Source organism: Anser anser (genome assembly GCF_964211835.1).
Source record: "Anser anser genome assembly, chromosome: 3".
In the NCBI taxonomy this organism is placed as follows: domain Eukaryota; kingdom Metazoa; phylum Chordata; class Aves; order Anseriformes; family Anatidae; genus Anser; species Anser anser.
In genome coordinates this window covers 51,706,264-51,729,553 of record NC_139722.1, presented here as the reverse complement: position 1 = coordinate 51,729,553, position 23,290 = coordinate 51,706,264, and the positions used below count along the sequence as shown (strand labels likewise).

The 23,290-nt window shown below is 37.0% G+C and overlaps 2 long non-coding RNA genes across 3 annotated transcripts in view; both read right to left on the bottom strand.

The window, feature by feature from the left end:
- LOC310897698 overlaps positions 1–23,290 on the bottom strand; it is an 852,780-nt gene that overhangs the window by 776,787 nt on the left and 52,703 nt on the right. The gene's annotated exons all lie outside the window — the stretch shown is intronic.
- LOC310897702 overlaps positions 1–23,290 on the bottom strand; it is a 66,082-nt gene that overhangs the window by 7,170 nt on the left and 35,622 nt on the right. The window contains exon 1 of one of the 2 annotated variants that reach the window (XR_014582492.1): positions 2,503–2,596. The exons of the other annotated variant lie outside the window; for it this stretch is intronic. This is a non-coding gene — a long non-coding RNA (uncharacterized lncRNA). Of the gene's footprint in view, positions 1–2,502; positions 2,597–23,290 lie in introns of those variants that run through there. 2 annotated transcript variants of the gene reach the window in all.

Sequence of the window (23,290 nt, the reverse complement as noted above, 5' to 3'; positions counted from 1 at the left end):
TTGGTCTCTGCCAAGACGGGTGTCAGCTGGTGAATTATAACATTGGCAGACAGGACAGAGATAAGCAAAAAAATACAATGACAGCTGCTACACAGAACTATTCTTTCTGGCCTGCTGAATACAAAAATACATTGTGTAAATAAAGACAGCTTCATTATGCAATTGTCTGCTACTAACTTGTCTGCTGAAGAAGTAGTATTGATTCAGGAAACTATACCCAAGCTCATCAGCCTAATGTGTTCTTGCTTTCAGGTTCCCAGTGTAATAAGAAATATAGTAATGAAAGCCTCTAACAATAGTATTACAGAAATATATGCTCAATGGGGAAAGAAGGTCCTGGTGATAATCTAGTCAATTTGTTTCTGATAAATGTTTCCTACAACTATTTGAGTCTAAAGAAAAATCTGGAAACAAGTATGTTCAACTTGCATGGCAGATATTAAGATGTAACTGGAGTTAACAAATAATCTTTGTAGAAAGATATCATCTCTTTCTATCAGTGCAAATCAGCATATATATATATTTTATGTTGTGTTTTAGTATAAGTGGTAAAGAGGTGTTAAATGTGAAAACTGCAATAGATAAGCAACTGAATTAAGCTGAAGTTATTTTATTGCAGTGTTTTTATTGAATTTTGTTTTTACTTTTTCACATAGTTATCTCTGCAAATGATGCAGTGAAACACTCTAGAGTGTGGGACACAAGAATGTAGCATTTAAAGACTTTTTCAAATGGCCTCATTCACCTTTTACTTTAACCTGACATCACTGAGCTGCTTAACTGAACAAAATGAAGCAAGGAATGATTCTTCAGAGATGTTCTTATGAGTGAGAAGCAGATGAAACTATTCATTTTGAAAATGAAGGAAGGGAAAGTTAAATCAGAAGCATATTGTGTTGAATATTGCAGGGCATTCATCTTTGGGAGAGCTTGGGAGTAGAAGACAAAACTTAAAAAAGTGGGGGTATAAATAGACTGTAAAGAAAGGGTAAGTAGTTTTATTCTCAGCAGGAATTAGTCAACCATCCAAAGCTCATGAGAATGATTCCAGTTTTCAAGGGGCAATTGTGTCTGAACTGGCTCAGCTATACATTTGTTGGGATCCTGGAAACAGTTATGTGAACTGTGAACAGAATTTTGAGAAGGGAGAAAACTTGTGGAAAGCTACTCTTGATTCCTGAATTCATTTTTTTAAGTGAGAAGGAAAGGTAGGGATGACCACAGATTATTTTAAGCTCTTTTTATGTTACCTTGCACTTGCATAGGAGATTATCATCATTATTCAGAATTGTTTTAAAATGGTGTTTGCCTGAACAAGTCAAGTTGAATTGTTTGCATAGATGTATTGATAATCAAGAAGAGAGACAAGGATGAGCAAAGGTCTTCCTGGATGTTTTTATAAGCTGTGTTTGCTCATGCACTCTGGTTTATGAACCAGCTCTTATCTAGCCATCTCACAGCCTGTGCAGAAAATCTGCATCTGTCTGACTCTGTCCAAACCCTAGGTGACCCTTGTTAGAAAAATGTTATAAGTATAAAATGGTGCAGTCATTAGGAACTAAATCTTCCACTTAATTTTTAAGGGAATAAGTAACAATGTCAGAGGGAGAGCTAGACCAAAATCAGGTGGCAATTTAAAAAAAAAAAAAAAAAAAGTTTGTAAAATCACGTTCTCCTCCATTTACAGTTGAAAAACCTAAATTTGTGGTTGAGTTACTCTGCCATTTCAGGTGTGCGAATAAATTCACATTGCAAGTGAATGTTTTGCAGTGGATTTTTCTTGGAATATTTACCTGGTGATTAATTTTAGTGACATTATAACAGTTAAATAAGAAATTGCTACCATTTTAGAAAGAAATAGCTTTAAAAGATGTAAAACCGATTATTGCTTTTCAGTTAGATGTTGTTTGGCATAAGTTATTCCAGTTTCAGGAACACATAGAATATTATTAACATACCTTAAGATCACAGCTGAATTACTGTGCTTGTTTAGATTTATAACTCCAAAAATGTAAATTGTCCTTGTGTTTATATTGACAGTTTCAGTGAGCTTGGGTCATTTATATTTAACTTGTTATTTCTCTGAAATGTGCACATCACTTTGCAAATGATGTAACCCAAAGAGAACAAGGTTATTTGTAACGAGACTTAGCCTAATTTTTTTAATTTTTTTTGAATAATATTCAGTCTGTTGGAACCCAGCCAAAAAGAACATGATATGGTTATGTTGTACATATTTACCATTAATTACAAACATAACAGAAGTGATAGCATTTAAATAAATAAATAAATAAATAAATAAAATTAGAATAGATTCAATGAATATTGTAGAGATTTCCTCTCCAGAAAAACAGGACTTGACTCTCCTGACCCAAGCAGCAGGCTCAGAGAGCTTCTAATGTCTGAGCATGACTGCAGAAGTCTTGTTGGGGGAACAAGCTCTTCTCCTGAATTCTGATCCCCATTCTTTGTAGCCAGCACCCCCCTTCTCTTATTCCATACCTGCAGCAATGTTGCTAAAGACCCATGTCTGGAGTTTGAAGGGTACTGCATACTTCCAGCCACCTCCTCCTGCAATGGGATCTGGACTATCAATGGGATCTGTTCAGCGTACCATAGTAGAAACAAAACAAAACAAAAAAAAACAAAACAAAACAAAAAAAAAATGAGGAGGCAAAGATTGATTATTATGGCAATATGCAGTATTTGAACATCTGGACTCTGCCTCTTTAAGTAGAGGTAAAAACAACATCATGGCTGTAGCCATTTTGTTAATCCTGTAGTTCCCTGCTATAAATAGGTCCTGCTTTCCCTATTTTAACTCACTCTAAATAACCCTGTATCATGGCAGAAGTGCTTTTCATCCATGCTCCTATGCAAAAATAACATAGGCTTTGCAAAAAATTGTTTCAGGATGTAAATAATTTGGTTAAAAATTAAATGAACAAAGACACAGGAATGTCTGTGATGGATATTGTATCTGTTAGCAGTATCTGGCTGTATTTAGTTATCAAAACATGGAAGTGGGATAATATCTTCCAGTGTTACAGAAATGTCAAGGCTATATAACTGTTATTTAGGCTAAACGTGACATTGCTATTGTTGTTCTTGTTTATCTTATTTACTACTGAGCTCTGATATGCTCTAAATTGCTATCATACTGTAGGAATTTAGGACAAGAACTGTAACAATTCTTGCGGTGTCCCTGCTGCTTTAGGAGTCTAGACCCTTATTACTGGGCTTGGATGTTACCTCAGTATACATTCTTATTTTTGCTAACTGTACCTAGAGGAGGGTTTAAATACCATACAGTGCTGTTTCTTTTACTGTGACTCTACATGTCCACTGTAGAGAGAAGATGATGTCTCAACATACTGTAAGCAAAGCTGTTCACGGCCATTTTCAGTATTTCCAGAAGCCAGAAATTCTCCGAGGAAGAATTTTTCAAAGCATCTTAACCCTACTTTCCTCAATGTAGAAGCTATGTGTAAAAGTAAAGCTAGCACTAAAAATATATGTAAAATATTTGAAAAGTAAAAGTAGGCCATATACAGCATTATCATTGACTTGTGTAATAAGTGTAAGCATAAACAACCATACTATTGCTTACACATTTACAATTATACACTGATGGCAAGCAATTGACCTTCAAAATATTCCAGTAAACCATATAAATGTTAGCATCTCTGCCGTACAAAAGAAGCAAGAGACAATAGTATTTGCCATAATTTAAGCAAAGGCCTTTAAAATGCCAGTGGCAGGACTGTGTTTGAAACCTTAAGCAATTTCAAACTCCAACTTTAAATCACTCTATGCCCTGTGGTGAAAAGAAAAAGAAAAACAAATTTCCTCTGCACCTCTTGCTATGACTCTGCCTCCCCCATTCTTCTACTCCTCCTGTCCCTTTCCATAAGCATATTTTCTTACATCCTCACCTACTGTGAAATGCCTCACTGCAGAAACCTGAAGCTTTCATTTTAGGGTGTAATTTATTCTTCACTGAAACAATGCTTCAACAGATGTGAGGAAAAGTTGCTCCAGTGTAGATATACTTATTTTTGCTAGAAGGAAGTCTTCCCCAGTGTGTTTTGTCTTCTTGCTTGTTTAACATATAGTAAGAAAATCACTATGGAGACTGTAATTTAGTAACTCCAAAAGCAGTTTCTTCCAACATCCTGGACTCCTCGGGTCTGTACTAAATCCTTCCATGGAAGAGGCTAAGATACACTGAGGATTAATTTGGCCCATTTTTGTGTGTGTGTGTGTGTGTGTGTGTGTGTGTTTACTCGGAAAACCTTGATCAAGATGAAATTTGATGAAAAAAATGAAGAAAACATCTTTGACAAAAAAAAAAAAAAACACTTCTAAAATATGTTTTCCATTTTCTGGTGATCTCTGAAATTCATCGAAAGAAAATTCTATCTGCAAACAGGAACAAAATACACCCTGACTCTAATTATTAAACTGGTGAGATAACTGGCGTGATCTTATCTACACGGCTGTTCATAGCTGGATTCTGAAGTGAATACTGCCAGTGATGCACAGTCCCATTTTCTAAATAAGAAAGAAGACATGAAGTCAGCCTCAGGCTTATTTCCTGACCTAGAAATAGAAAGCTGCGTACAGATGTAAAATGTTTAGGACAGGGAACTGGGCTTTCGTGTCCCCTTTGTATCTTCACCTGATCAGAGGGATAGGGGACAGAAGACTGGACTCATCCTGTCCCACAGCCATTGGCTTGGTCTGTGAAGGGTTCCTGAGATCTGCCTTTGCTCTCCTTTTTCTGTTTGGTGCCAAGACAGAGGTGAGCCCTATCCTGGTCTCAGTTGTCCTATTTATGGGATCCCAAGCTTACTTCTGCAAGTGTGGCCATGCTTAGTGACATCCATGCTTTAGAAATAGATTGCTGTGTGTTAGGTCTTCTGTGGCCTAATCAGGGGTCCTAGTACTCACCTCCTTTCCTAAAGTGATATAGACATGTTGAATCACTTCTCCTGAAACTCATGCTAAAATTATTAAGTTCTTAAGTAGATATACAACTTAGGACTTGAGCTGGCTGTGTTTAGATAAACTTCCCCAATGTCTTGTTTTGACCTGAGTGGTCACTGATACAGAATGGATATTAAGTAGCCTGAAATAGATATCGGATATTGGAATATCAGATACAGGTTACAGATATCAGATATACGTGGAAGCACCAAATTTGCCCATGGGCTGGCTGGGCAAATATGACTTGTACAGGGGAAAAAGAGTGCTAGGTCCACATTTTAAAGGCTGAGAGTTTTGATCAGAACTACACACTTTTTTATGACTTCTTTCCACCCTGGGGTTACCCTCAGTCCAGCAGCCCCAATGTCTGAGCAGTGAGCCCTTGCTTCCATGTTGACATAATATGTTTTCTTGCCAGTGTCACCTTGCAGTGATTTTTAAATACGAGCTGTGGACACAAGTAGAAACAGTGATAATTTATTTCAATCATCAATGTAGTTGGAGAGGTGAAACTAAGCATATCTCTCCTTCCATTCCACCATAATTAATATCACTCATGCAGCCAACCCCACATTCAGTGCATCAGTGGTTATTAAATTGGTTCAAAATGTTTTATGACTGAGATAGGACTGAGTATTTCTCAGATGATGTTACATACATGTATTTTGTTTTTATTGTTTTTATAGATTTTTAGGACTTTGGTGTCTCCTGATGCACCCTGTGCTGTAAATGTCATCTTTTGTTTGAGCAGGCAGTGAATGTACTATCTGTGGTGTCCTTTGTCTCTCCTAGCTTTACTCTGATTTCTAAAACTTACCAGTGTTTCTCCATGTCAACCATCGTGTCTCCAATATCTTTCTCACCTCTTTCTCCTGACTTAGCATTACTTCTCCTGAGGCTGCACAGAGGACAGTTTCATGAGTGGTTTCCTGTCAACCCATACAGTTCCCTGTATGGGATTTAAGGTTTGGGACATGGACACACCTGGCCCCAAAGCTCACGGATAGCACTTAGCTTTAACAGAAGTGACTCAAATCTAGCTTAACTTGTTTGTAGAAAGGGGGCCAACCCAATGAGTTATCTTTCCCATAAAGCTACCAAGGAATTTGTCAATTCTTTTGCACCTGGAGTAGACAGCACTAGAAATCAAACCATGCTCTGTCTGTGGGAACAACTCATCTGTTTAGTGTGAAAGAAGGAATGAAACTTCTTTGATAAAGTAACACTCCTGACCACAAGCTTACCCACGCTTGCCCTTATGACTGCCAGACTACATTTCTAGGTGATTTCAAACTGATAGGCTCCCATATTGAGCCATGTTGCTACTGCTGCAGGTGTGGGGGTTCCACCAATGCACACAGGGCTAGTGTAGTCATCCTGGTCTCTAAGACATCATTTGCTGCTGCGGTAAAAGAGCTTACAAATTCAAGGTTTAAATTTCCCAAGGAAGCCTTCCACAGTACCCCAGAAATGTAACAATGAAACAAACCAATGAATTTATGCTGGACAACAGATTTCTGTGTGGCCTGCAGTGCAGTGTGGTGCAAATCACTGCTATATGATCTTGTCAAAGTGGCAGTGCTTACTAGCCACTAGTTTTGGAGACTGAAATTTAATGTGAGTATAACAAGATGGTTAGTGTCTTGGAAACAGACCATGGGGTAAAGATACCAAAATTGCCTATAAGAAAAATATTGTAAGGGTAGACTAAAGGAGAAATGTACAGGAAAAGAAGGAAGCTAAAGGACAGGGAAACAGAGAGAAAAATTTAGAGAGCAAAATGTGTGAGAAAATTGGAAGCACCAATGAGAAATTGAGAGGAAAAAATGAAAAATTAAATGAGAAGAAAATACATTAATGAAAGAAAAATAAGAAAAGAAAAAACATCCATCTTTGGGATTAATGAATGTTAATAACATTTCCACTCTATTAGTATTTTCAGGCCAGAAAATGAAAGGTTAAAAACTGTTTATGTGAAATGCAGAGGGGTCTGTTACATACTTGTGAGTTGAGATATGGGTGACTGTCTGGGGTGTGGCCCAAGTGTTAGAATACTTCATATTTTTATTACAAATTGGCTTAATTACTCTACAGATACCCTTGTAGATTGCTAAACAAAAGCATTTGCAAGATTTAAGCATCATTTATCTAGAGAAAGATTAATGTTTTTGAACAAGAAATATAAGTCTTTGTAACTCAGTGCAAAAGATGATATGGAGACAAGACATCACCTGAAAATCAGAGAAACAGCTTCATGACACTTTCTTCCCTATGCATCAGTTCTGTGTTGAAATTCCTCATTTGTTTTAAATTTTTCAAAAATATATCCTCGAACATGCTGCTTCTTCATCTCCACACCACAGATGCAAGCACGGGGATTGCATTCTTTCCTCCTCTGCTTTGCTTGAGAGAACCCACAACACAGACATCACACTTACAAACAAGGAGAAATAAGGTACAAGTGAGAAATGGGATCCTTCATTCTGGAGATTAAAAATACACTCTGGACAGGCCAGCAGATAAAGTAAAAGCCTAGAGAGCTGATTCAAAGACATTTGCAGTTTCAGGTAGGTACAGCCTCAGCCTGCTGTTAACTGATTCAGGATCCAGCATCACTTCCCTGTCGTATGTATGCTTAATGTCATCTTACCCACTTAACAGCTATATGTGCACCATTAAATACTCTATTTATTCTACAGAAATGTTGAAATGCCTTGATTCTGTACCCCAAAACAAGCCCTTGCTGTCTGTGATGTTAGGCAGAAGACTGATTTGATCAGACCAGCAGCATGTTTGAGGATGAAGATTGTAAATATGATTACTCTTATTATCATGTAAAGAATCATATTGTGTATTCAGCCATTCAGAAAGAAGGAGAGATCCACTTTTTTATCTATAAAAAAATAAACAGATGCAAGGTTAAGAGTGTTAGGGTTCAAAACAGTCAAAGAAAATGTATACGAAATGGTCATATTTGGCAGAAAGCAGGGAAAGAACCTGGGAGTGTAAACATAGTAAACAGAGCCACAAAACTGTCAGCAAAATGTATTTCTGCAGTCAAACAGGAAAGTGCCAGAAAATGTACACAGGGACCCAGGAAATAAAAGAGAAAATAATTCCAGATGCCTACCTGTGGCACTGTATTTTAAAATGTGGCACTTCCATACCAAATTTTACACAGTATGTTACTGAGATAATGTCAAATATTACAAAAAGCAGGCAAAAGAAAAGTATAGAAGGCAAACTGAAATAGAGACTGTGCTAGATTTGCAGTCCTGGGAGAGAAAGTGATTAAGAGACATATGGATCATAATGTTATTTCTTTTCTGATTTGTGAGTTTAAGCACATCACGGGCACATTCAGTATTTTGCATAGTTTTTCATATATTGCTATATTTGAACAATTAGGGACCAAATTATGTGGTCTAAACTTATGGCCATCTTCTGTTATCTATTTCAAACTAGTATTAATTTTAGAGTACACAAAATGTCACCCACCAACAAACTATTAGGGCTGAAGGTAAAACTTACAGTTAGAGTAGATATTAATAAAAACAAGCAATTTATTTCAATTTTTGAGATTATAGATTTATTTAAATAACTATTTTATTTTTCTTTTTCCTTAAAAATGAAAGACCTTAATATCTTGGTTAAATGTTGAAAGAGAACTGCACACAATATGCATCTATTTTATATGCTCTTCCTCTTCCTACTTCTCTCTCCCATCATGCCTAGGGAGGCTATTTTGCAGGTGGAATTCTAGAATGTTGTTTCATATGTAGAAGCTTTAAATATGTTCATATGTTTGCAAATGCACTTGGATTTTTGTCCCTTTGAATGCATAGCAGACTTTTTTGCTCTGATAAATTACTTTGGCTATTTTGTGTTCTCTTTCCAGCCTCTTACATAAAATCTACCCATTTATTTCCTAGGGTTGAGCAATAAAACTATAAAAAAAACTATTAAAAAAGTAATTAATGGTCTCTGTACAGGTTGTCCATCCTCCAGATTCAAAGTCAGTGATCAGAGCCATAGTCACTGTTGGAGGAACTGCCCATTTCTTCCTTTCCACCAGCTGTTCCCTAAGAACGTTCAAACTGTTATCTCAATAAGCTCCTAAGTGATCTGCTGAAATTTAGTATAACAGATATTTAGAAAAGAAGGACTTTGAAGAGGCATAAAAATATTTAAATCAACAATACAAAGAACTCACCTTGGCACCAGATGAGTTTTGGTTTTTTCTACAGTCCATGACACATGCAGGAGCTGTTTAGAATGATATGCCTGTATGTGAATCACTGCAACATTTTACAATATACATCTTTATTTCCAGTTTTACCAAAATATGTCTTTATTTACCTGTGTTATAAGCAGAATGTAAATACTGAAGTTGTGGGACTTACGGAAGAAATGCCAGTTATAATATTAATTATATGCCAGTTATAATATTAATTTGGTGTCATTTTTCATGTGGAAAGATGTTTATTGTTCCCTTGTGTCGATGCAATACTTTATGAAACTATAGATCACTTTCACAGTCCTGAGTCATGTTTAGTAGTTTCTTACAAATCAAGTTAGTAATAGCTATAAAACCCCATCATTTAATGTCCACCTCACTTCACTCGTTTCAGACTGCTACTGGCCTCTAAGTTAATTATGGAACATTTTAAATCTTTACTGCCTCATTTCTGCTATAACAGGGAAGGTAAGGATATGGGGGAATTTGCTTTTCTCAGATGAATTTAAAGATACAGCATCACAGCTGAATATGAATGCCTTAAGTACAAACTCCATGTGTGTTGCACATTCTCCTGAGATCACAGGGCTTTTTAGTTCTGGAGTGGTTTTAGCTCTTTTGTCTATATAATCTCAAGATGCTTGTAAATCTGTTGAGTTTCCTCATCAAATGTCCTTGTGAGATGACCTTGTTCACCCCTTGTCCACCCTGTCACTGTCTGTTTCTTAGGAATATTTCATCCCTTCTCTCTCTTCTTGTATTGATCTCATGCTAGCCTTACCTGAATACTCACATACAAAATCATAGCCACTCTGCTAATACAGTCTACCTCAGTGACTATGAAGAGGTTTTAAGGTGTGAGGCTAGGTCTGGGATTGTTCTATATATAAATACTAGCTAAAATTACTCAGATGATTGTATACTTTTGGTTTCAATACATGTTGGCCTTCCTTCCTTTCATATTCCACTCAAACACACAGCGACTGAATCATTGCTTGCAAAGAACTATTATTAATTATATTTTATTTGAATGGTGGAATTTAATCACTGTAGAATTTACTTCCCCCCAATAAAAACAAAACAAAACAAAACAAAACAAAACAAAAAAAACACACGACAACCACCAAAAAACAGTGTTAAAAATAACCTGTGAATAAAATTCAAAAGCATCTGAGCAGGGAATGTGAGAAATATTATCATAGTTCCTTGATTAATAGCAAAATTTTAGGGCTAAAATGCGATACAAAATGTGTTTGCATTTATGGTTGGCTTGGTCACTTCTTTCACCAATGAAAATTCCAATGTAGTACGTGGTAGGTATGAGGTAAAAATATGGGACACATTTCTTTTTCCTTTATAGACTAAGAATTTCCCTCTTGGTGTAAAAAAAAAAAAAAAAAAAATAATAATAAAAAATAAAAAGTACTGTACTGTACTGTGTATATTTCAAATACAAAATAGGATCCATTTTAAAATAAGATACAACTAAACTCTAGACCCAGCCTGTGAATAGCCAGCTGTCTGCTTATGTCAGCATTTGACTTTGCTGACATTCTATGCAAATGCTTTTGTATATGGACTCAGCTTTCTTTAAACACTTTAGCCAATTTAGTCTTGGCTGAAAATATAACCACCAGCTCTATGATGACTGTTTGAGTTGGCTGCAGGGAAGAAGACAATTCCTGGTTAAGTAGAATTGATAGGAGGAAGATTAGGAGGAAGAAGGAAGATTCTTGTGTGAGGGTGTTCCCTGTATATCTTAGGAATGATCATTTGAAAAACATCATGCCTAAATAATGATTTCTAGCTAAGCATCGCCTGGTTATTTCCAAAGGGAAATGTGGAATTTGGAAGATGATGATCTGGATTCCATAAGTTCTGAATATGCCTCCTGAAAGAAGAATGGCAGCTCCTTGCAGAAGCTTGAAAAACGGTGAAATTAAACATTTAGTCAGGGCTGGATTATCATGCTTTATTTTTTCCACAGCTTTGATGGATAAACTGATATTTTGTACATTTTGGCCATGGCAAAGGACCAGAAACTGTCTGTAGAGACACAGTAAGAAGCTCCCACAGTTCCTATGATTTTGTTATTGTCAGCAGCAAATCAAAAGGCCAGCAAGGAAACAAAGTGTCAATAATGGAATATGTTAAGCATTCCTGATATGTAATTAATTCTCTTAGGCAAAATGGACAGCAATTCAAAACAATGTACAAATGGACTCCAGCTGCATTTTGAAAAAAAAAAAAAAGCCTTGTTACAAAATTCATTTTGTTGTTATTAATAATAATATTAATAATAATAAAAACAAAACAGTGGGAGACACATTCTTAAGTTTTCCTATTGTGTCATGTGCAATCTAGAGCATATCCATGCTACTTTCTTGCTGCAAACCATAATAACTGAAATTTGGCATGATTACCTACCTATTTCTAAGTTTGTTTTCTGCATGCAGTTGTCACATTTTCTTATATCAACAGATTGCCAGGAGCAATATTGGTAGATTAGTTTACAAATGGATGCAGTAGATTGTTATAGTCACTTGTTTTCTCTCAGTTCTGAGCATTATTGTACCAATTCATCGTTCAATAAAGAGCACTTACAGTTCATATTGGGATTTTATAGAGCTTCTTCCAAACTAATTCAATGTTTTTCTCATGCTGAATTGGACTTTGAAAAGACTATTGATCTTGAATGATTATTTTTTTCTTCTGTATTCTCTTTACAGTTTTTTCACTTTCCAGCATTACTACATTTTTGATAGGTGGTGTGGGGCTTACCCACACTGTTTGGAAAAAAGTGACTGATTGGATTTTTTTCTCTATTTAAAAGCACTAGAAGCCAAAGAGAAAAAAAAAAAAAGAAACAAAAATCAAGCCCCCCCTTCTCCCCAACCCCCCCCCCACCACCACCCCCACCCCATTTACTATGTTTTTATTATTACTGGAAAATAATTTGGAACAGACAATCAGCTGAAGTGAAACTTCATCATCTTAGTCTCTCCCACAAAGATATCACTATATGTCATAGTTATTAATGTGCAGATGATGTACCACAAAATAAAAGAAGCCATTTTAGAACATCTTTTCAGTTGAAGGGTGCCACTTTCACTTATAAGTATAAAAAGGATTAAAGGATTAAAATCAAAAGAATATGATGAGGATAAACATCTTAGAAATGGCCAATTGCTTAAGGTTTATATGCATTCACAACCTTCAGTTACTCTAGAAAACCAGTATAACTTTCTTATTTTTCTTTCTGAACCGTCTCGAAAAAGAATATTGTTTATATTGTTTATACAACATTTTCAGAACTATGAAGTAGAAGATTTATTCCTTAAGGAAAGCTTTTTTTTTTGGGGGGGGAGGAGGGGGGAGAAGAGGGCAAGGAAGGAAGGCTCCTACTCTTATTTCCTTTCTCCCCATAAAAAATACAATTAAGCTACTGTATCATAATAGTAAGAAAATTCATAAATCAGTCTAGTATCTAGATGTAAGTAATGTGATGAAAACAGACAAAATAAGAAAGTAAAAATAAATCTGAATCACAAAGTCTCAGAAGAGCATGAACAGAAGTAATGAGCTATATATAAAAGTACTAGAATTTCAGTGACAAACCTGGTTCAATAATTCAAGTTATCACTAGGACTTTGTGATAGGCTTCCCATATACAGCTGTTTTAAGAGTTGCATAATTATTTGAATGCCTGAGTAATTTACAAATGTTCTTTTTCATTTTCCTGAAATCAAACATGCATATACTTAATTCTGATATAGGTAAAGAATAGATTTATTTTGTATACAATACTGTAGATTCTTTATTCAAAGAACTTCAAAGCTCTCATTAAAACAGTTTACATCTGAGTATTAAGTTTGAACACACACTGTAGTTAAACAGCATGTTGCCAAACACAGCAATCAATCTAAGGTAAGAGATTAAGTCATTCTTCTGAAAGTTACCGCTGAGTAAAATCTAAGCCAAAATAATAATAATAATAATAATAATAATAATAAAATGTATTTAATCCCATGTCAAAAATCCTTCTAAATGGGTCAAAAACTAATCTGGCACCATAAAATGTGCCAAATTCTAGACATATTGGGGTGATACTAAAAGAAGTTTCAGAAGAGCACAGCAAGTGACCACAACCCCAAAATTCACTCCTATCTTTAAGAAGATCAAGGAGGGTGTAGGGAACTACAGGCCAGTCAGCATCACATCTGTCCCTGGGAAGGTGATGAGAGCTCATCCTGGAAACCATTTCCAGGCATATGAAGAAGAAGAAAATCATCAGGCGTAGTTATCAGGATTCACAAAGCAGAAGTCATGCCTGACCAACCTGCTAAGCTTCTGTCATGAAATGACCAGCCTGATGGATGAGGGGAGAGCAGTGGAACTTGTCTTCGTGGACTTCAGTAAGGCCTTCGACACTGCCGCCCATAAGATCCTCATAGAGAAGCTGTTGAAGTATGGGATGGATGAGCAGACAGTGAGGTGCTTTGAAAACTGGCTGAAAGGCCAGAACCAGAGTGTAGTGGGCAGTGTGCAAAGTCTCATTGAAGGCCAGTAAAAGCAGAGTACCCCAGGGGTCAATACTGGGTCCAATCCTGCTTAAAAATGTCATTAATGATCTAGATAATGTGGTAGAGTGCACCCTCAGTAAATTTGCAGATGACATGAAATTAGGGGAAGTGGCTGATGCATCCAGGGGGCTTGGAACTAGATGATTTTTTAGATCCCTTCCAACCCAAGCCGTTCTATGATTCTATGATTCTGTGATTCACCAAAGGGCCACACAACCATCCAGAGGGACCTTGCCAGGCTGGAGAGGTGGGCTGACAAGAATTTCATGAAGTTCTACAAGGGGAAATGCAAAGCCTTGCACTTGGGGAGGGACAATCCCAGGCACAAGTACATGCTGGGAAAGCAGATCTGTGGGAAAAGACCTAGGAGTCCTTGTGGACACCAAGCTGAACATAAGTCAGCAATTTGTCCTTGCTGCTAAGAAGGCTAACAGTATTCTTGGCTGCATTAGGCAAAATATTGCCAGCAACATTGGTGAGGCTGTGCCTGGATTACATTGCCCAGTACAAGAGACACATGGACATACTGGAAAGAGTCCAATGTAGGGCCACTAAGGTGATCAAGGGAGTGGAGCACCTCTCCTATGAGAGGTTGAGGAGAGGCTGAGAGATCTCTGACTGTTCAGCCTGGAGAAGAGGAGGCTATTATTGGTATTATAGGTGGTATTACACATATAAATGCTTGAAGGGAGAGTGCAAAGAGGACAAACCCAGGCTCTTTTCAGTAGTGCTCAGTTCCCAGACAAGAGTCAATGAGCAGGTACTAGAACACAGGAGGCTCCATTTGAACATCAGGAAGCACTTGTTTACTGTGTTGGTGACTGAGCATTGGCACAGGTTGCCCAGAGAGGCTGTGGAGTCTCCCTCCTTAGGGATCTTCAAAAGCTATGCGGACATGGTCCCGGACAACCTGCTGTAGATGGCCCTGCTTGAACAGGGTATTGGACAAGAGGACCTCCAGAGGTCCCTTCTATCTTTAACTATTCAGTGATTCCGAGATTCTATGCAAGATGGCAAAGGCAAAACTCACTGCATAAAGTCCTACACTATAGCAGCACTCACAGAGTAGGTTTAGGACTTTTTAAACTTGCCTTAGTTCTCAGAGAAAAGATTGTCTTATGGGCCAAGTCAAGTTTTTGTCTTGTGTGGAGCAAAACTAACCTGCCTGAACTTCCAGTTTGGTCTAGTGGTATGTTCAAGCACCACATAGTTGATCCCTGAGGTTGGAACATTATGCGGAGAACATGAAAATGAATCCTTATCACTCTGAACTCATGCTTCATGTATCCCATGCAGTATCTATAGTAGCACTGGTGTTGCTTGTGAACTCTCTGTACACTTAATTGCCTGAATTATGGGGGAGACAAAGTTTATTGCAAGGTCAAGATGAAGGAACTGTATGTCAATCTCTTCTTAAATCTTTTATAAGATAAGTACTCAACTATTCTTCTAGTCTTCAATATTTCTCAATTATAAGAGACATGGTTAGAAATTATTTTCCCCCTAACTCGTCATACTGGTTTTCCTAACTCGTTCAGTAGGTTTTAATTAAGATTTTGACAGTGTTATTCTTTTCCTGTTACAATGGAGGGCACATTCTGTAGTGGAAACTGACTTTTTGTCACTAAACTATAGTTAACTTTGATTTTAAGAGACATTTATTCCTTTTGGATACTTGCATCCTTGTATCTGCTTTCATCTGTATCTTTGCAACTGTACGGTTATACAAGTGATTTATCACAGAAGTTAGTCAAGTAATCCAAAGCTGTCTGCATGTGCTCAGCAGAGAACCTTTTGTCTGATACAAGATTCCTCTTTTACCAGATACAGTTTGCTCAGATCTTGAAGTGCTTTGACGCCTACTCATCTCTTCATCCTCTCTCAATTTATGAAGAAGCAATTTGAAAACTTCCTGTAACCTTATCGCACTTCTTTGCAGCCCAGGTTTATGACACATGCAACTACCTTTAGGAAAGGAAAGCAAATATGGGAAACTTAAAATAACAGACAAAAAGAGCAGGGCAGTTAAAATCATTGTAGAAAGGAGTATTAGTATTTCTTCTTCAGGTCAAGATATAGTGAGACCTATAAGTGACAGAGAGCAATCCCAGAAAATCTACATATAACATTAAATCGGGAAAAGTGGCTGGCAAGATGACTGACAGAGTCTCAATCTAAGAGAACACTTTTAAAGTTAAGGATTAAGTTAACAGAATGCTTATGAGGCTCAATAAAAATATAATGTAATAAAATTATTATATTATATTATATCTTATGTTATAATATAATATAATATAATATAATATAATATAATGCAATACAATACAATACAATACAATATAATACAATGTGAAGTTCTACACTAAGGAGGAAGATATGTATGCATTGGTACAGTCTGGCAAGCAACTGTTTGAGTAGCTGTCCCAGGGAGAAGGACCCGTGAATTACAATGGAAGCCAGACTGGAAATAAGCCGACAATGCACTCTCACTACAAACATAAACCAGATCAGTTTATAAAATGTGATACATATACATCAGATCAAGGGAAGTTATTATTCCCCTCTACGTGTTGCTGGTGAGGCCATGTCTAGAATCTTGTACCCAGTTTTGGGTCCTTGAGTTAAAGGGACTTCTATAGGTAGAAGAGTCCAACTGCAGAACTAGCAAGTTGGCCAGGAGAGAGGCCAGGGCAATGTGGCTTAAAAAAAATAAATAAAAAAATAAAAATAATTTGAGGGAGCTAGGATTTAGCCCAATGAAGAAGAAGCTAAAGGGCGATTTATTTGTCTATAATTGTCATCTAACTGTCTACAAGCACAACTAAAAAGATTATGAAGAAAAACTACAGAGTACTAGTAGCTCCAAAACAATCTAACAGAGCTTGCATCTTGGGAGCCTCATGTTGGACATTATAAAAAAATTATGTACCCAGGACAATCATGCAGCCCTGCAATCAGGTTACCCAGAGTGACTAAGGGGTCTGCATCCTTGAAGGTTTTCAAGAATTACCCACGAGTCTTTCTTTAATTATTATTATTTTTATTTTTTGAGCTTTTCAAGATTAAAAAATAAAAATAAATATGTTTTTAAGGAAAGACAAGCTGATCTGATGTAGCATTTGTGGTAATCCTACTCCTACTGGGATGTAAGACTATATGGCATCCAAAGGTCCCTTCCACATCGTCTTTCTGTAATTCTATAGTTATGCCTCCTCTTAGAAGCCAGTTGTACCCAAAATCCATCACAACCTTCTGTGTGGAGCCCCAGCAAAAGTCTGGGTGCTAAAATAACTTTTTTATTCTTCAATTTCAAATTTCAAGACTTAATATTCTGAGGAAAAATGGGACATCAGGTATTTAACTCTGACTTTATACATAACCCAGACCTTTCTGTCTTTCTATTGAGCTCAAATTTCTGATTCAAGTAGTGAGGATGAATTGTTTCAATTTAAAAGCAGAGAGATGGAGAATTCACCTGGTCCCTAAACAGTTTGTTTCAATGGATAATAATGCTTAGGGCTAGGCTGTATTTCTCATTTTATTTTCTTGCATAGAGGTTAAGTTATTACTTTTAACAAACTCTTCATTTTTTTATAGATAAAATCATACTTTAGTAACCAGTACTTTTCTGTACATTTTATTCAGATAATGATTTTTGTGTCAAATGTACACATTTATAAATGTATGTACTCATGTAAAAGCTGTAGTTCCTCTAACAGATTACAACAAATCTCTAACTGTTTAATGCAATCATGTTTCAGACTTGGATTTCAGAAAGGTTCAGGATATTTTAGCTGTTCATTCTTAGCACATCTTCCACTAATTTGGAAAAACTGAGTATTAATTTGTAGGACAGCAATGGAATCTGCCTTTCAGCTAGTAACAGGTTAGACTTTGTTGGTGCCAGTTGTTCTGTAAAACTTGCCACTGGATAGTCTCAGCTCCACAATATCTTTGGATTACTAATTCAAAAACTGACCTGTTTCTTGACAGAGTCAATCACCTCTAACCTAAACTTGACCTTCAAATTCTAGAAAGCAGACTATTTTCTTCCCTCATGTTATACCAACAAATGCCTTAAGAAATTTTATATTTCCAAAAGCTGTGTTTACGTTCAAATGAAGCCCTTGCTTAGGAGACAGTAATCAACCAATGTCATTGCATAATCTTCCTCCATGCATTTCTGAGGACAGAACTGTCCCTTTTTATAACCTTTTTTCATCAGTGATGTTATTTGAATAATCAGAAAATTACTTGATATGGCTTATTTCATATTACTCCGTAGGACACCATTAAATATTGACAAATTTCTGTCACTACTAAAAAATATAAATTTCATCACACCCCTTCATCCCTGAGATTCCTTGGCAGCTGAAATGTATTTGCTGGAAGTAGTGTTTCTATTTGTTTTCCATTTAGAAATGGTTTAGAAAATAGTTTCAGGGGATGATTGCCTCCTTCACATGTTTTAATTATGTAGACAAAAAATAAGTTACATTTAAAAACAGATCATATTAACAGTGTACAGTAAGAAAACAACAACTTCTCTTTCCCAGGCTAATGTCACATTATCCAATCCCATGCTGAGAAACTGCACAAGAAAGTAGTTTATTGATATAAAAATGCCATAAGAAGCCTGAGGAAGATAATGAGAGATTTTGTTCAATGAATGTTGCAAATACCATTTTGTTAACTACTGCAGAAATGTCATTGATGTCAACATTTTTCAGTTTCCCATTGGAGTTACAGAATCATAGGATCATTAGGGTTGGAAAAGACCTCCAAGATCATCTGGTCCAACCTTCCCCCTACCACCAATAGCACCCACTAAACCAAGTCCCTAAGAACCTGGTCCAACCTTTCTTTAAACACTCCCAGGGACAGTGACGCCACCACCTCTCTGGGAAACCTGTTCCAATGCCTGACTGCTCTTTCTGAGAAGAAATTTATCCTAATTTCCAACCTGAACCTCCCCTGGTACAACTTGAGGCCATTCCCTCTAGTCCTATCGGTAGTTATCTGTGAGAAGAGGCCGACCCCCAGTTCCCCACAACTTTCAGGCAGTTGTAGAGAGCAATAAGGTCTCCCCTGAGCCTCCTCTTCTCCAGACTAAACTCCAGTTCGCTCAGCCGCTCCCCATAAGACTTGTGTTCCAGACCCTTCACCAGGTTCATAGTCCTTCTCTGGACACGCTCCAATGCCGTGATGTCGTTCTTGTAGTGAGGGGCCCAAAACTGAACACAGTCCACAGACCTCACCAGAGCTGAGTACCAGGGGACGATCACCTCCTGGTGCTGCTGGCTACACTATTCCTGATACAAGCCAGAATGACATTGACCTTCTTATGGGTCACTTGAGTCAAAGTCTGCTGAGATTATATAAATAATATATATACATATATATGCTGCATTTTATTGACTCCTGAGAAGTAATCTACTAACCCCAGAGAGCTGTCTAAATAAATGTTAGAATAAGTTGATATGCCTGAAGACAGGCATGAACAATTGAGACTGTTAATAATAAATATATAAATAAATAAATAACCCACATACTTTTACACTGATTCCCTACAGCATCTGGAAAGATAGCTATTGATCCATGACTAGCTTCAAGTACCACTGCAACAAAAATGTAAAAAGAAAACTATAGTTATGTATTATTTATTTGCAGTATAACTGTATTCATAAAGGCAATGATGAGACAGTTAAATGGAAAGATTTCACTTGGCTACAGAATCTCAAACCCAGTGTTTATGTGTATGCAGACATAAACACAAACATAAGAGATTCTACAATTGACAATTCTTAACTTTGCAAATCACAGAAAGGCTCAGTTTGGAAGGGACCTTAAAGATAATCCAGTTCCAGCTCCCTTGCGATAGACAGGGACGCCATCCACTACACCAGATTGGTCAAGGCCCCATCCAGCCTGGTCTTCACCTTGAGGGATGGGTCATCCACCACTTCTCATGGCAACCAGTTCCAGTGTCTCACTACCCTTACTATGAAGAATTTCCTCCTGATGTCTAGTCTAAATCTATGCTCTTTTAGTTTAAGACCATTCCCCCTTCTCCTATCATTATCTACCTGAGTAGATAGAGTCCTTGTCCGTCTTTTTTATAAGATCCCTTTAAGTATTGAAAGGTTGCAATGAGGTCTCACCAAAGCCTTCTCTTCTGCAGGCTGAACGTTCCCAGCTTGCTCAGCCTTCCTTCATAGGAAAGGTGCTCCAAGTCCTCTGATCTTCTTTGTAGCCCTCCTCTGGACTCTCTCTAGCAAGTCCACATCTTTCTTGTGCTGAGGGCCCCAAACCTGGATGCAGTACTCGAGGTGGGGACTCATGAAGGCAGAGTAGAGGGGGACAATCACCTCCCTCGACCTGCTGGTCACACTTTTTTTGCTGCAGCCCAGGATGCAGTTGACCTGGTGGGCTGCAAGCATGTACTGCTGGCTCATGTCAAATACAATCTTTCTTGTCTTGTTTTCATTACCAAGATCTGGAAATTGTATCTACTGGATCGTTCTGAACTTTTTGATTATTTTGCTTCTGCTTGTAGTGTAACATATATGGATACTAGCTAGAAAGTATTTTTCAGTTTGTAAACATATCCTCTAATGGAAAACTGCTGGAAAGATGGAAAGCATAGTATCTTTATACCTTAAGTGGCTTATTGAAAAATAATGAAAGAAAGACCCAAGAAAGAACAGATAATAACAAAGAATTTGCCAAAACTTTTTGAAAAACATGACAGATGAACAATCCTGAATTACTATAGCCAGGCAGAGAGAAACTTCAGGGTCTTTCTGTCTATGATAAATAGATTCAAGTCTAGCACAAATGGCTTTCTTGTGTCAGAATGTTTGAGCCAACTCAACTATATAATGTGAAAGCAATTAATTTATATAGCTATCATTAATAAAAGCAAATGTAAAGGAACTGATATTTCTTGTCAGTATCAGTTATGTTGAAAATACTACCATTTTCTCTTGCTAATGATGGGATCATAATCCATACTAAAGTATATGTTAGCTTAAACAGAATGGAGAATTATTAGGTTTCATATATTAGTCTATAAAATCAGCATTACTTTGTTATTGGAAGATTATGCAGTCTGATTAATGGAAAAGACCCAACTGGTCTAAAAATTGTACTTTATGGACTCTTTAGTTAACAGCCTGCAATGGACAGTCATCTGGACTACATTTGAATACAGCTGAATGGAACTTAGCTTAATGAAAAGCTACTGACAAAAATGTGAATATTAGAAAGCAGAGCACTGAGTATTTAGCATACTCAGCACCAACTGACCAACCAGCTGTTTTATACATTTGTAAGAGATTGTCTGAAGACCAAGACAATCTTAAAACCCATTTCTTGTCCCCAATATATAGGCACTTCAGTCCCTCTTTATTCTCCAATATTTCAATTCTATGCCAGGTAACAAGAGACAGCAGTGCTCTGACAGCTTCATGTGCAAGGTCAGTGAACATCCACTTGTTCTTCTCCCATTCTGACAAATTCTTCTAGCCCTGTAAAATTTTTCATATGTTTTTCATGAGGTCAAGTAAAACCTCGAAACAGTTACCCAGCCTGTGACTGCATAGCACCCAAAGAAACAAGATGAGAATGTCACATGGAGTGCAGAAGAAGATGGTGACTTGGACTGGAACTCAGGCAGTAATAAATTTGTAGTGCATGGAACCAATCATATAGCATCAATTAAATCTTTTAGTCACCAAGCCTGTCAGATCTGTGTGGCAAAAATGTCAGCACTTGTTCTTGCCATTCGTTCCAAGCTGGAGCCTCCCTAGACAGAATGATTTCACCTGTGGTTCTCCACATGGCTCAACACAGTTCTAGCTTATACACACTTCTCCTTGGACCTATAAATGAGCTGAGATCGAGGCCATGCACTTCAGTATTGAGTAGCCCAGAACACTTTCATTAGTCGTGTATATAAGACCTCTAATCGTATACATCCAACCCATTCTGTGCAGTTACGTATGGTCTGTAGAAAAGCACAGCACAAAAAGCCAAACATCTCAACTGGCTGTGGACTTTGTTGTCAAAAGTGTTATATTCCTGTATTTCCTCACCAGAGATCCTCTGTGTTTTTGAAGTGTTCAGAGCCTTTTGAAAAACAGCATAATGTGTAGCTGGATTCCTCATTGCACATCCTGGAACCTTCATGCTTCTGTTGCCTGTACACCTAGAGCATTGTGAGTGTACAAAAAAAAAAATTATTGCATCTTCTAAAGAAGCAAGATTGTCCTGAATGTTTTAGTAACTTCACTTTCCTCTCTCCCAGCAATGAAAAAGTAAAAGTTTAACTTCAAAATTACCTGCTTTGGATAATAATACTTATTTCAGATCTGCTGTCTTTGTTTGCTTGTTTTTCTTTAAAAAGATTGTGCACACACTTTGGCATATTAAGGCTTTGAGTGACCTTGGCTAATGCTCAGCTATGACAAACAGCCTGTTAACATGACAATGTTGTTAACCTCAAACTAATTCCTCTCCAAGAATGCAAACAGCAGAAGTTCACATGGAAGTGAAATGATGCAGTTGTACATTGTTTTCAATTGCCTCACACCTGCTGTTGGGTCTAGTAAAATGAATTAAAAACACAGCAAGATACAGCAACAGAGATCTTAGGTCAGAGTTGTGAAAACGACTGATGTTTGTTTATTTTACATATATATAAAATAAATACATATACATAATATATATATATATATAATTTCCTCCACTGAAAACTGTAGATAAGCTCCCCGGGGGGGTTGGTTGTATTCCAGACAGAATTAATCTTTCTGCATGATGTCATGTAAATAAATTAGTGTTTCTTATTGTTGATTTGTATTCACTGGCTAATTGAATGTGGTTTTGTTTTTGTTGTTTGTTTGCTTTCATTTTTGTTAAGACAATATATTAGATGATAGTGTTTCCTTACATTTGTGTGTACTCTGCCTAAAAATATCAGTGGTTGGATAAAAGTAGTTAAGGGGAAAAAATAAAAAATAAAATAAAAAACACATGGAATTTCGTCATATTAGAGGCAAACAGAGCTAAGAAATCATCACAGTATTTTCTTTCTTTTTGAATGACCTGTTATAATCAAATATGAATACAAATGAAGCCAGAGACTTCTTGTCAAACCATCTGTATCTATTGTATTCTTAAGAACAGCTTTCCATACCTTGGAGGGCATGCATAGAACTAAACAGATATAGGAGATTCATAGCAATGGGCAAATGGAGGGCAAGGAACTGTGCTGAGCAATGTGTACTTCTGCATACCTCCTTTCCTCCTGGTCTTTACTCCCAGAAGATGTTAAATTAATTTTATAGAAGACACTGAAAATTTCCCAAAGCCTTGAAGATAAAGTGAGTCATTTCTCTCTAATAAGAGAAGACTATAAGTCTGGGCAAGATTTGATGATCTGTGGTCACTCACTTCAGGTATAACTAGCAAAGTATTAAAG